Raw genomic sequence first — 15,437 nt, forward strand, 5'->3', positions numbered from 1 at the left:
TGCGTACACCCGTTTTGCAGCAGAGAAACAGATGGGGGAGGACCAGTGTACACGACAGACACTGGACTGATTGGGAATAAGATCTGGGTTGCAATTAAGGCTCTAAGTATAGAGTCGTATTCACCTATTTGACTGATCTTTATCTCTACAGGCTAGGCACTGGGACCACAACGATGAATAGAAGTTTTTGCCCTAGAGAAGATGTCTAGAGGGAGCAAAATAGTCTCTGACTAGGTTTTGGTTTCTTATACCTCAATCTGAATCTTCAAAGGCCTTTCCAAGTAAAAAATAAAATTAAGATTTGATGTATATGCTTGCAGTATGCTATGGTGAAGCACAGGGAAAAAAAAAAAATCAAGCAGACAAGATGATCCTAGAGCTTAAAGTCATTTTTGACCTTTTATTTTCACACAAGGATATAAATAGTAGTATGTGAAATTACTACTTTGTTAACAGTAAAAATTACTATTTATTTCTACTTCAGATATAATAAAAAGATTGAGATATACATTCAAATATCCTTGGAAGCAAAATGGAATAGAACTGGCAGTTAATATCAGCCTGTTTTTCTGAAAGTATTATTTGCTATGCCAAAAAAAGAAAGCGATCTTTAATCATTTTATCCTTCGCACAATTCCCATTCTGAGGAGGCAAAATTTGCAAAGAATTTGCACAGTAAAATTGTCTAGAGCAGCTTAGAGGAGAAGAATGTTAACAATGTGACTAGAACATTAAACCAATGGGCTGGTAACAAAAGAGTTTTTAATGCTATCTATTTATATCTAATTTTTAAAGTGAGAACATTTTTAAGTAGCAATATCCTTTTGAAGAATGAGGATATGTTAAGTATTTAATTAAGATTATATATAAACTATCAAATAAAAAATGTAATTTTTCTCCTTAACAGAGATACCTGATGTTTAGATTATTCCAAATCATTAATACTTCTAATTAACCTCCAGTTAGAACTTTATCTACTTATAATAATTTTGAGCCTTTCAATTGTCATAAAGCCCAACACCCTAAACGGTTGTTTCCATCAAGCTAGAATAAGAATCCTGTTTTTAAAACCAGTGTTCTCCCATCCCTCACATCCAAACCTCACTGTACTTGTTAATCCCCGCACATACCGCACTCCTGTGCCTTTCCAGGCTTTGCATATGCTTGCTATTTCCCAGGCTTTTCTAGAAGGCCTTCTACCCATTCTTGAAAACCCTATTCATCTTTAAATGCTTGGTTCAAATGATATCTGTCCATAGATATGATGCCTTCCCTATCCTCTGCAGTTAAAGTACTTCCCCATGAGCTCCGATAGCACCTTCTTCATTCTATTATTGCATAATTTATGGCAAGAACATAATCATTTACTACCTGTCTATCCCCCAGTAAACTCTCCCTAAGCCTAAAGACTGGACAATACCAGGTCTGAATAAGAGAACAACTATGGAAGATAAACGGTACAAAAGGCTTGTCATCCTTTTGTAAAAGACGCAAATCTTGAGGCCTATTGTTTCCTCCAGTTTTGTGTTATTAGAAGTTATTTATAAATATTTTCTTATATTATGATCTAAATCACTTCCGGTATTTATATTACCAATTATTTTACCCATTTTCAAGGTTCAGCTATATTTGTTTCCCAGAGAAGTAACACATCTCTGCAGCTGATATACAAAACAAGTACCTTTTAGCCATACAAAGTGTCTATTAAATGCATATAAAAGGTTCATATGTAAAATATTAAAAATCCCCCTATTTAGGCCATGATTAACCTAAAAATAGGAAAACACCAAAGAAAGAAAGCACACCACAAGACGGCTTATAGGAAATGTGGGTGCGGTTCTTGTACATTGTAATTCATGCCTTTCAGTGTCAAAAAGTGTCTAACTGAAACAATGTAGACAGACCCTCCACTATACACTGAGGAACCACGTGTACTTAGTCATGACTACCACCCACAATGTCCACTCAAATGGGCTAGAAAGATCTATTAAGAAAGTGTGAGAAGTAAGTACATAACAGCAGAAACACCTCTGCACAAACTTATCCATCAGCACAGCTAAGGTAATTTGCAGAGATGGAGAGGGGAATTCACAGGTGTCCAATTTCCAGTTATATACCCTATGTTTTGTGAGAACATGTTTCATTTGATCTGAAAGTACAGACAGTTCTTTTAGGACATCCTGGAATAAAGAGATGAGGATGAGGCCAGGGGCAAGGATGACTATCAAGAATGCCTTTCCTGCAATGAAAGTCTCTTTCCTTTAACTCCCAGGACTCACTTAACTTGGTGTGACTAGGTATTTCTTAAAGGCAGAACTATGCACACCATCCTATTCTACTTTCTAACTGTCACAAGGTCTACTTTAGATAAAAGGAATTGCCTTTGCCAAATTAGGAGTGTCATGGTATCATTACTATTGTAGTAGACCTTAACAACAAAAAATGATTTTGTATTTTGGCTCTCTTTTAATTTTTTTATTCTCACTACTGCATTCAGGAAGATACAGGCACTATCTCAATTTACAGGGATAGAAACCAGGTCACAGAAAATGACTCTACTGAGATGATGGACACTGGTGCAATCAGGAGTAGAGTCAATCATAATTGCATATGTATTAGGTAATTGCATACTAACTTCATTTTTACAAACTGAGCCAAATGGAAGAATGCAAACCAACATAAATATTTACTGAACTCTCACCAATTCAACAATCAATCTGATAATCATATCTGCCTTTAAGATTATTTTGGCAATTAAAGGAGTCAATCTGTAAAGAATCTTGTCTCTCTCTCACACACACACAGACATGGTATTATAAAAGATTAGGAAGACATGAATACATGTTGTATGTACATTTTCTGCATAGATACCCGAGCAACTGTTAAAAATGGTTACCTTTAGGTAGTAGAAATACAATAAGGAAGGAGGTGACCTTATATTTCACTTTTTACCTTTCTATAAATCTTAAACTTCCTGCATTAAAAAAAAAAGAGCAATAGCTTTAAATATACAATGATTAATGCTTTGCTAAAAACCTCTTTTCTAGAATTTCAGAAAAGTAGAAGATATCAGACATGTCTTTTCAGAAAAGCAATTTTTTTAATGAAATTTGTTTTTAATAAATGAATAGTTGTTTTTACAATATGCTATCCATTGTGTGCTTCCTAAGATTATATCCTACTAGATATTTCTATTTTATTCCTTTCAAATATATATGCACTGCCCTAGTTTTATCAACTTTGAAACTGAGTCCTGATGATAGATTATATTTTTGCTCTGTCTTTTTTTTTTTTGAGAGGGCATCTCTCATATTTATTGATCAAATGGTTGTTAACAACAATAAAATTCAGTATAGGGGGGTCAATGCTCAATGTACAATCATTAATCCATCTCAAGCCTAATTCTCGTCAGTCTCCAATCTTCTGAAGCATAACGAACAAGTTCTTACATGGTGAACGAATTCTTACATAGTGAATAAATTCTTACATGGTGAACAGTACAAGGGCATTTATCACAGAAACATTCGGCTTTGATCACACATTATGAACTATAAACAATCAGGTCAAATATGAATATTTGTTTGATTTTTATACTTGATTTATATGTTGATCCCACATTTCTCCCTTTATTATTATTATTATTTTTATTTTTAATAAAATGCTGAAGTGGTAGGTAGATGCAAGATAAAGGTAGAAAACATAGTTTAGTGCTGTAAGAAGGCAAATGTAGATGATCAGGTGTGTGCCTATGGACTAAGTATTAATCCAGGCTAGACAAGGGCAGCAAAACATCCATGGATGCAGAAGATTTCTCTCAGAGCAGGGGGGGTGAGGTTCTGAGCCTCACCTCTGTTGATCCCCAATTTCTCACCTGATGGCCCCCCTGCGACTGTGCCTGTCTTAGGTTGTTCCTCCCTTGAGGAATCTTACCCGTCTCTGGCTAACCAGTCATCTTCCGGGGCCATACAGGGAAATGTAAAGTTGGTAAGTGAGAGAGAAGCCATATTGTTTGAAAAGGTTAGCTTTTTACTTCTTTGCAGATTTATGCCCTGTGGCTTCTATGCCCAGCACTTGTCTCGAGGTATCTTTACCACCTGGAGGAATTATGATACTCGGTGAATTCGATATGAGGCACGAATTCTATTTAAGGGTTGTAATTAGGAAGGAAGAAGAAAAGCTATAGAGGTAGCATATGGAAGAAAACATGGGAGGATTGATTACAGAAAAGCAATTTTTAATATCAATCTTTGCCTCTTAAGGAAAAAGTAAACAAAACTGAAAACTATTTTGATAATGTAGAATCAAGTTTTACTTAAACTTAAGTGTACTTTATTTGTCATTAACTGCAACTCTTTAAAGAGCAGCCCAGCCTGCTCCTTGCTGGGAACTGGGCCAGCACACACACACTCAGGAATATGCACCCTGGGCTGAGACAGGTCCAAGGCTGTGCCAGAGACCAAAGTCCATCCTTAGTCACAAAGGGGCTATAGTGCCTGCAAATCCATAAACATCACTGGAAAACACAAGGCCATTGGTAAGAGCTGTATTCAGGAAGAACAGCACAGAAAAATTAAATAAATAGTTAAGATTTCAGAGGCACAGTATACCTCACTCGGGATATTTTCTAAAAATTCCTTAAGTTTCTTACCCAGGAATAATGGCTATAAATAAACAGTGCAGCCCATGAGAAAGCAGGGAGAGGGTTAAGCAATCAAAATGGCTACAGAATGAAAATAACTCTCCTAATTCTCTCATTTAACCCATAAAAACTTTATTTACTAAGTTATATATGATGTCATTGGCAATCAATATTTGACATTGAAACTGTTGTGGTGCTTGATATAATAGGCGTGGGGAAAAGGACTGCGATTTAAACACTGCTGTGTATCATTTCCAGGAATGTTGGGCCCCACACTTCGAGGAAGCATGCACAATGCCAGATGCACACGTATACACCATATATATAAGTATACACGTATATACAGACACACATACATGTCTGATATGACATGAATGGCAGCCTAGGAGTGCGGTCTGTTCAGCCTTGCCCAGAAATGTCGATGATCCTCTCATTAGTCTGTTTTGTGTATAATCCAGCTCAATAAATACATTTTTAAAGCAAATTTCTTCCTCAAGAAGACATATAATGGAATCTTAGGTATTTGGTCAACCTTAGATTTAAAAAAACAATCTATTTTCAAATACTTGATTATATATATGTTTTACAGAATAAAATAATGTAGTAATGATTATTCCTTTCTTGTAGTTCTAACACTTGGAAACCATCATCATTTAACACTTTTGTATATTGCTTCCTCATTTATTTTCTATGTCAATACCCTTAAAAAGATGCAAGGTTATAATTTATATTATGCCCTGACATCATCACTTTTTAGGTTACTACCATTTTTCCGTTTAATTAAATAGTTAAAAAAAAACTATAGATAAGCAGACAGGTAGACAGACAGATTCTGTTCACGGCTGAAGAGCAGTCTACATTCTAGTTTCATTATATGACCACTGTGAGCTTACTTCTCCCACTGCTAACATTAGGAATTACATATGTCGACTTAAACATTACTTTTTTATATAGGTCCCTTAGATACATGCCATGTACATGTTTTGAATCTTTAATATGTTGTACCAAATATGATATTCTTTATTATCAAGATTGAAAAATCTTTAGGTCTGCATCTGTCTGTATTCTTTTTTAAATGGCTCACTAAGAACTACAACTGGGTATTGGTTATTTTTACTGACCAGAAATAATTTTTTATATATAAGTACCAACTATTTTTCTATATAATTATCTATTGAGAGACACTTAGGGGAAGAGAGAATATGTCTCTCAAATGATTGCCATATGTAAAACAAAAAATTTTTTTTAATGTAATTAAACATATGAATCATTTCCTTTTTTGAACCTGTGCTTCTACATTTTAGTTTATCCTTCCTCAAACCCAAGATCAGGTATTCATATATATTCTCTTCCAGTATATTACTACATTTTTGTATTCATTATTTGCAATGCTATTTTTGTCAATTCAACATTCTTATGGCTTTCTATTCTTTTCCAGGTATTTGTCTACTTGGTCAACATCATAACTTTTTACATTAGTACCTAGCATTGTAAGTTCCCTTCATTATTATTTTTACATAAACAGTTCTTGTCTCTTATTTATTATATAAAAATGAAATTCAGAATTGCTGACCTGTGAAAAATTCTTGCTGAGATTTTGATTAGAAATATATTAAACTTACAAATCAATACAGATTGAAAATAATGAGTTTCCTATCCAGAAACACTGAGTCTCGACATCCTCAGAGTAAAGTTTAATAGTTTTCTTCCGAGGTCACTCACGTTTCTTAACAAAGATTAATTCTTAGCATACTTTCTGTTGCTATTATGAATGGGTTCCTTTTTTCTCATATTTTTGAATTGGTTATACTACTATGTAGATCAAGATATTTACATTATTTACATGGAATCTTACTACAGTCTATTAGTTTGATTGTCTTGGGGATTTTTTATTATCTACAAATAATTTTATTTTCCTTTCCAATAGTTCTCTCTTTCTCTCATTCCTTTTTCTTTTCTTAATACTGGCTAGACATTTCAGAGTAAAATATTTTAGATAGTAGTGATGATAGCAGGCACATTGCTAATTCTAATAGGGGATAAAATTCTAGTGTTTTCACTATTAGTATTTTGGCTATTGACAGCTTAATCCCAACTTTGCTTATAAAATTATAGATGATTCCCACAAAATATTTACAATAGGTACCTCTACACAGTGAGATAATAGGTGATTATATTTTCCTTCATATTCTCCCAGTAAATGGACTATCTAGGTTTTCTACATGTACCTTAAATTTGGTTTTAAAAAAATATTCCACTTGATTAAGATTCTCATCCATATGTGGAAAAGTCCCTATGAAAGTATTATCACTTATTAGATAACTACACAGTTATAGATCATAACTGCAAATTTTGTATATTTTTAAATAATTAGACTAGCCACAAACTCTTCCAATTTATTTTCCAGGTTTCCTAAAATGAATGGACACACACTTTCATCTCCTTTTCCCCCTAACATTCCTTGCTTATGGAAAACACTTGTAACTTCAAATAATCTTGGGCAATAATCAGTATCTTACAGAAGGCAAGAGAAAAGCAAATCCTAAAAAAACCTTTCTCTTAGGAAACAACATTCTACTGTCCTTTGTGAAAGACAGCAGATCTAAAAATAATAATGTCTGGATACAATTTCTCCAAGTAAACTATTTTGCTAATAAAAATGACATCTCATCCTTTTTGTTAAAATACATTCTTGCTTAAGATGATATTACAAGATGCCATAAAATAAAAATATTAACAATTTGACTGTAGGAAATGTCTTAACATTCCCAGATCAGAGCTCCATGGAAACAAAAAGATTAAGATTTGCATGCTAACAGGAGCATGGGGCAATTTCTCCAAATCTTCATCAAATCCTGTTTCCTTCATATTTCATGAAGTAACCATTATACTTAACCAAATTTTCCATTTGAAATAACTAGCTTGAAATACATTATCAAAAATGTCAACTTCAAATAAAAACAGGTGAACTTTTCATTTTTCAAGTGAGTTTGAAGTTTCAAAATGCTAAGAAAATGCAAACTGTTACCCATCTTCTAAAATCAGAAATGAAATAATTAGGTCACAATAGTAGATGGTTCTTTCTTGGAGAAAAAAAGATGATGAATGCAACAGGAATGTTTATTGTCACAGAAATTCTTCAGGCCTGGCTTCCAAGTACGTGTCTTGATGCAGGTTACTATGACAACTCAAATTACAGAAAATGTCCCCCCTTCTTCTACCAAGTTGTTTTCTCCACAAGATCATTTCAAGCCTCCTAAAATCTGTGTGCATGAATTGCCTGTAACAACAATAAACATCTCTTTACAAGTTTTATTCAGAAATGCCCCCATCTGAACCCTTAAAACCAAGTATAAGCACAGAGAAAATAAATTCCATTAAATCTACTTGTGACAGAAACCATGACCTGAAAACACACACACACACACACACACACAGAGCTTAAAATATAAAATGTTGAGTATTCTGACACTACTCCCCATACCAGAGGCACAAGTGTATTAGCACGATATGCTTAGCTACAGAAACTATGGGAAATTACTTGCAAAATAGTTTTGAAAGATTACAGAGCTAAGCCATGTTTATCATTATTTTCCTCTCACTAATGCTTTTTACAGGAAGGTACCAGAAAAGGGAGGTGGGGGAAGACTGAAGTTCTCTTTCAAACAGAAAGTGAAGCAAATACATGATCTGTAAAAATTTACTTTGCTTCTCCTATTTTTTTTCATGCATAATATGGGCTTTAAAGTTTGCTTTCACACAGCTACAAATTTATAAACCTAACAAAGATGCCTTATGATAAGTAAAGGGTGAATTATCCTCTAACATCATTCCCTAAAAGAATAATGGCTCAGGAAAAATTGTACCATTATGGAGAAAATGTGATTTAGTAGAAACATTCTGATTGTAAGACATTAAAAATTTATTGCTCCATGAAAAAAAAAAGGTAATTTTATACAGTTCAGCAATATTCAAAGCTGAGAATTCAAAGCTGTTTTTTTGCTCATCAAAGTTAACATGCCTAAAATTAGATGCTTCATTCAGAAATGCTTAGAGAACTCACATGCCCTCTTCTTATGAGTAACCTGGGTTACTTCAGTAGCAAGCGTAGGCAAAAAATTTTACAAGTTTCATCTATGGCTATACACCAGCCCAGGAGCCCTTCATTTATTTAAAACAAACAGAACCTCATTTTAAAAAAGGAAAATGAAGCAGTATGCTAAGAGTCTCTGCACTGGAAGTCAAGAATCAAAGGCTGTTAATTTTTAGCATACTGAGCATTTGAGAAGAAATGGCATAAAAATAAAACTTTTGAGCAGTAAATTCCAAGCAACTCATACATAGCTCCTACTTGTATTAGTGGATAACTATTATGTTCCAAGAGAAACAAAATAATTGAAATGTTTAAACCCAGTGTACACAATCCCTAGATGTTAAACCTGAACCACAGTTCCTCTTGGTATAACTTACACATAAATCTTCCTAAACAGAGAATAATTAATGTATAAAAGAAAGACTTACACAACAGTTTCATCAGTAATAGAAGCTAAAATTAAAGTTTAAGTAAGTATACAATTGTGGAGAGAACTTTAGTCAGTTGAACTACATACTTTTTTTTCTTAAGCTGCTCTTCTTTAGACTGTATTATGAATAGCAGGGCTCAACTAGGATTTTTCAGCTCTCCCATAGATATAACAAATTGCCTTATTTGAATCAGAAATATCTTTACCCTCAACACTTGTGGCCTTCTAGTCATGGATTTTTGCTAATGCCACACGCACGGTGGCAGTGTTTCCAGAATAACTGAACCAGTGAGGATATGGACTTAACGTTTTACGAATGTACTTCCCTACACATGGCCTAGCAATTAGCACAAGGCTCTAAGGTTGTTGTTTTATTTCAGGAGGAAAATAATTTATGTGAGACCTTCCAAGTCCACCACCTAGGCAAAAATGCAAGCATGTAACTTCTGCAAATGAGGGACTAAGGAATTTATGAGACAACACGCTGGTTGGTGCCCTTAAAGAGTTTATTCACCTGTAAAATGTAACCAGTTTATTCATAAGTGCCTCACTTACTACAAACAAGGTCAAATAATTTTCCTTTCTGGGATTAATAAGTCATTTTAATATCTAAGAGACCGAGATCATATACACCAAGCATACAAAAAGTGGAAAATAATTTAGCTATATATTCCCACTTCCAGAGATTTTTGTGCCCCCCTTTACTTAATGAAGCCAATTGTTGATACTACGAAAGAGACGGAAGCTCAAACTACAGGATATTTCAGACTTACCAAGACCTAACTCATATACTGTTAGAAACACTTGTCTGTTTTAAAAAGGCTGCCGATTTAAAGCATGAGTGGAATAGCGTTCAGGAAAAGCCCAAGAGTGGTGATCACACCAATTTGCAAAAACTTGCTTTACACTTTAAATACGAAAGCGTGTTTCATGATGCTGTGTCAACTCAGTTTTGATCCTAGGCTTTGCATTACAGTGGCAAAAGATGCTACCAGTAACTATACTTTGTATTATCTAAAGAAAGGGCTTCGAAATGATGATTCCTAAGAGTTCACCAGTGAACGTAATCTCCAAAAGTCCTAAAACTTTGAACAGTTGTTTTTAAAAAGTCACTTTAAGCGATACTCTCCTGGGATGTATACGGAAGGACATATATTTTGAGACTCACCTTCCCAAGCTGGATCCCCACGCTGGGGGAGGAGGAGGTAGTTCTGCAGACGAGCAGGAAGGGTGGGGCGCCGGACAGCTCTTCCAGCAGGAACCACACAGGCACCTGCAAAGGGACACAGTATTCTTAGAGTCCTGGCTAATTTTTATCTTAAAAGTGTTAAATCAGTCCATTTTAACTTATGATAACCAAAGGGCAAAATACACAGGCTTTTAGCTTCAAATAGTTTTCCCAAGAAGAATTTTTCCTCTCCTCGGCCACTGTCCGCCTGAGTGGTTTGAATTGCGGGACTTCGGGGTGGGTTTGTTTTCTGCTTGGTTTCAATTAGCATTTTTGTGCTTTTGAAAAAGGAATTTCAGTTGTTTCTTTAAAAGGTCATTTGATTGGCCCAGGGGGTTCTAGGAAAGATGTGGTACCTTCTTTTTCTCTTGACCAAAGCTCTCTGTAACACCACAGCCATTTCTAGAAAGCAGTTTAGTAGTCAGACATTTGGAAAACTGTCTAAAGCCAGGGCCTAAAATTGAAGTTGAAGGAGGGATCTTGGGTTTTTGGTCCTAAAAGACAAAAACAAAAAAACCTGCCACACTTTTTCTTGGTGTGTCCAAATTACTACGACCAGTTACCTTAAGAAGGAGGGTAACCTGGCACCAGTTCTTTTGACCATTCTATTGCCTAATGCTGTAAGAATGTGAAATGGCCATGGCATTAGTTATAAAGAGAGCCTGAAAGAAATCTTGGCCACAAGACGGGAATTGACGCAATTTATATGTCTGCTACATTCAGACTATGCCCTTAGCAGATGTTTCTGCATGTATTTATAGAAAGGTTTACGTTAGTAAAAAGACCATCTTCCATCAACCATTTTTAACACACTGACACTAAAATACTTTTATTATGCATAGAAATTAATGCCAAAACAGTCTCGATCCTTAGATTCTTAGTTATGATATAATATGAAATATCAAATTAGAAATAGTGTAAGGAGAAAGAACTGGTAGACCTCAAATCTGATGCAAGCTATCAGAAAATACATTTCAAACACAACTGTGGAAAAGGGAAGTTATTTCAAAGTTTCCCCTTCTATAGCTGGGCTCTCCCTGCATAGCTACTATCGCCCTGAATGGAGACATTGTCTCCCAATCTGGTTACTAGACTAACAATTCATATAACTTAATAGTTGCTACAAAAATGTCATTCATTTCCCATTTATTTTTTACATAGTATCACAGCAGCAGTGCAAAGATACATTAGTGTATGCTTCTAATTTTTAAAAGAAAAAAAGTAGCAGTCATAAAATATTTTTCTAATGAAAATAAATAGGTTCTAAGCCAACTAGATATCCCTGTTTCATTCTGTCTGTAGGTTAGAGCTTCTGGCTTCAACTAGACCTGCCTACCTCCTAAAGAAGCCAGGAGAAAGACACCCATTTGAGGCTGACGCGCCTTGGTGAAACAGCCTGTTTATAGAGCAAGATGTTATCCAAAAAGCAATAAAAGGGTCAATCCTGCTGGGAGAGAGGACTGGGTGGCAAATTCAGAACCATGTGAGAAGAGATTAAATTATAAATACCGTAATTTTTACCCTGGAGCCTAGAAGCTATATGGACTCCAGGCTGGCTGGCAAATCAAACCAAAATCTCCAATAAATCAAAATCTCTTCTCTTACCCATCTTTTCTTCTTTAAAGCCTCATCTCTTTTTTTTTTAGTTTTGTCACCAAGAAAATCTTTTGGAAGTGGGCAGCTGAGAAGGAGAGTTTCTAAAATTCACATAATCATTATCTTCCTTTGTCCATAAAATTAGGTTACTGCTATTAGAGCCAGACATTTGAGGGCCAAGATTAGGGTGGTGATTTTGTCAGATATATAATTCAAAATGATACTTATATATATGCTGACATTAAAATCTTTCCTTTTTAGATTTTTATAATTGCAAAATTCTGGATGAATCAGGGCTCTTCGGGATGGGATGGGAAGTGTCCCAGTCCTGCTGGTGGCCTGGGAATGTGCTTGGGATGCCTGGCGGAAATGCCAAACTTGACGGGTGAGGGATTCAGGCTCTTGTACACCTGTCCTCACCTCTCTAGTCCCCAGTGAGGCCTCAACTGGCTCTCCATCAATTATTTTAATTACCTTAATTTCTCAACCCATCATAGACCCTTCAGCCAGACCACTTAGAGAGAGAGAAAAAAAAAAAGGGAGCAAAACCTATGATTCTGCTATTTTTAAAAGCCTTCATAGAAGAAGTCTAAACTTCTGTTATTTGGTCTGTAACTGTAGTGACAACATTTTCCTAACCACAAATATGAATATAAGATCTGGCAATTCAGAATACTCATGGAGGCAATAAGAAATTTGAGATTTAACCTGCAATGATCTCAGAAAATTTATAGTGTACTGGAGCTTTACTTGAGACTCTTCACGTCCTTGTAGGCCACCATCTGAGCTCACTGCCAGTCACTCCCCTGAAGCTTCCACATGACACACCTCCAGCCTCACCCCACTGTTCTGCTCCTCGGCCTCTAGATCTGCATCATGTTGGCATCCCATGCCTGGAGCCCCATCAATGTTTTGTGCTGACCAAACTCCAACTCACCCTCCAAGAGACAACTCAAACATCTCACATCCCCTGGAAACTTCTCTCATCCAAATGGATCATTCTATTCCAGATATTCCCAAGAGGCTGGTGAACAGTACTCACTGGCACTGTTTCCTAAATCCTCACAATCCTGTGAGGAAGTAAGCTGTAATAAGGGAGTAATCAGAGACAAAAACTAACAAATAGAAAGATGAAAGACTGTTCCAAGGTCAAGTAGCTAGTAGGGAGCCAGGAACTGAACTCAGGCAAATTAACTTCAGAGCCCATGATCTTCAACAACTGACCATGTCCAGTATGTTCCTTGACTGTAATAGTCAGCATCAAGTATAAGGAAGGGACATTTTATATTACTATCTGAATTCACATTGTCTAGCACATAAGAGGTGCTCAATAAATGTCTGTTGTGGGCTTGAAGAATTCAGAGGGTTTTACAGAACGGTGATGAGTTGCTCAGCAGTGCTGAGCTTACCATCAGTGAAAGTCCTGCCCAGATAAATGATTCCTTTTACCTGGATATAATTCTCCTGTGACCACAGGTCTGAAAAATAGGTATCTATTATACATCATATACCATGTAAGTAACTGAAATTGACAAATAATCAATATATACCAACACACAATCCAGGGTAAAAAGAAGGAAACCTCTATACTCTAATAATTATATTATTTTTCATAAAATTAAAATTAAGGATATTTGAACATCCACTAGACACTGCTAAATATGTGCTAAAGGTAAGATACTCTCTGTATTTGTAGTCAGCCTCCAAGATAGCCCCCCACATCCTTGCCTCCTTGTCTTTGTGCCCTTACATATTCTCTTCCCATGACAAGCAGAGTTAACTTGTAAAGCCAGTAGGCTATGATGGACATTCTGTGTGATTTCCAGCCTTTTTGCTCTTTTCGATCACTCATTTGTGTTATACAGACATTCAAGCGGCCCTTTGGAGAGGTCTGTGTTGTAAGGAACTGAGGCCTCTTGCCAACAACCAGTTCAAATTTGCCAAGCACGTGAGCAAAGCACCTTGGGAAGGGATTTCCGTATCTAGTCAAGCCTTTATGTCGACTACTCAAAGGGACCTTCCATACCTAGTCAAGCGTGTATGTAGATGACTACAATATGGTGTGACATCTGGCCTCCAACCTTATGAAAGATCCAGAGCCACCCGTGGACATTCCTGGATTCCTGATCCTCCAAGGAACTAGGGGAGACAAAAAATGTTTACTCTTTTAAGTCCTTAGGTTCAGGGCAACTTGGAATGCAGGAATAGATAACAAAATATACAATCTATTTAAGTTGGTTTATAAGAATGCAGATAGAAGTTATTGATATCAATGAACACAGTATCAGATTATTACATACAATTCCTATATACTGAACACAAACAAAACAGAATGATTAAGAACTCAAGAACAAAATAAATCTGGTTTACAAATTGTGTTGCTATTTCTTTCTTTCTTTCTTTTTCTTAAATGAAGTAAAGAATGCAGGCCCTTCATTTGCTTATAGAATTCTCATAATGACTGTTGATTAATTGTTGGGTATATTCTCATCCTCCAAACTAGGCCCAGAAGGATGGATAATCCAGGACAATAGAGACCTTTTTATTAATGCAGATATCAGAAAAGAGTTTACTGCTTTGGCTGTTCAAGTCTTATAAGTCACATAAGAAAAAGTCTGAAAGTTTTGGAGGAAGCCAGCAACTGTCTACTCTGTGAGTCTAGATGCCTGTAAAGTTAAACAAGCACATTTCTTTTTATTGAAAAGAGAAAATCCCTATGAATATTCAATTATACATAAATATTCAACCAGAAATAGAATGTAATAGCACATTTTCATAACTGATATCCTTTTGTATCCACAAAATAAATTAAAACCATAAATATGCAAATTTGAAACTCCCTAAATTTTAAGTTCTATTTACTAAAAGAAAGAGTAGGAACGGTCAAGGTTTTTTTTTTTCTTCAACACCAAAATTCACAGACATCTACATCTCTGAACGTAATTCAGTTCTGTCAAAGCAGTATGCAAAGTTAGTAAGAAAGGTATTAATCATAGGTTCTGCATAGCCCATATGAAGTATTAAAGCAATAAAATGGTTACAGAAAGAATAAGGTAGATTTCCCTGTGGAAACAAATGTATTGTAACGTAATCAACTCATTAGTTTGCAACGGACAGGGCAATGCTAATAACAAAAAAAAAAAACTATTCATGTAATAAATATTTACAAGGCTCTTACTGTATTTAAAATATGGTAAGGATTATGAAGTTTCCACTAACTGTATGATATTTGTGAGACCTAACTAATACTAGTAATAATAATACCAAGTAAAAATGTAAAAGCATCAAAGAGACTTGAAATACAGCTACAAGAGCATTCATATCCTGGTGGATACTCAGGAAGCCTTCCGAGAACAAGTCATCATATGTGTATATGGCTCTAAATTTTTTTTTAGCTTTTTCATACTAACATACAGTAATTCCCATTACAGATGACAAAGTTGAGATTCAG

At 35.4% G+C, this 15,437-nt stretch overlaps 1 protein-coding gene across 4 annotated transcripts in view; it reads right to left on the reverse strand.

Annotated features, from left to right (window-relative positions):
* RASSF8 (Ras association domain family member 8) overlaps positions 1–15,437 on the reverse strand; it is a 102,493-nt gene that overhangs the window by 60,514 nt on the left and 26,542 nt on the right. For all 4 annotated transcript variants that reach the window (XM_037020370.2, XM_017645332.3, XM_017645329.3 and 1 more), the window contains 2 exons: positions 14,013–14,125; positions 10,331–10,435 (listed from right to left, as the gene is read on the reverse strand). The gene's annotated coding sequence lies outside the window, so the exon portion shown is untranslated. The remainder of the gene's footprint in view (positions 1–10,330; positions 10,436–14,012; positions 14,126–15,437) is intronic.

The sequence above is a fragment of the Manis javanica genome, chromosome 15, assembly GCF_040802235.1.
Source record: "Manis javanica isolate MJ-LG chromosome 15, MJ_LKY, whole genome shotgun sequence".
Classification (NCBI taxonomy): Eukaryota; Metazoa; Chordata; class Mammalia; order Pholidota; family Manidae; genus Manis; species Manis javanica.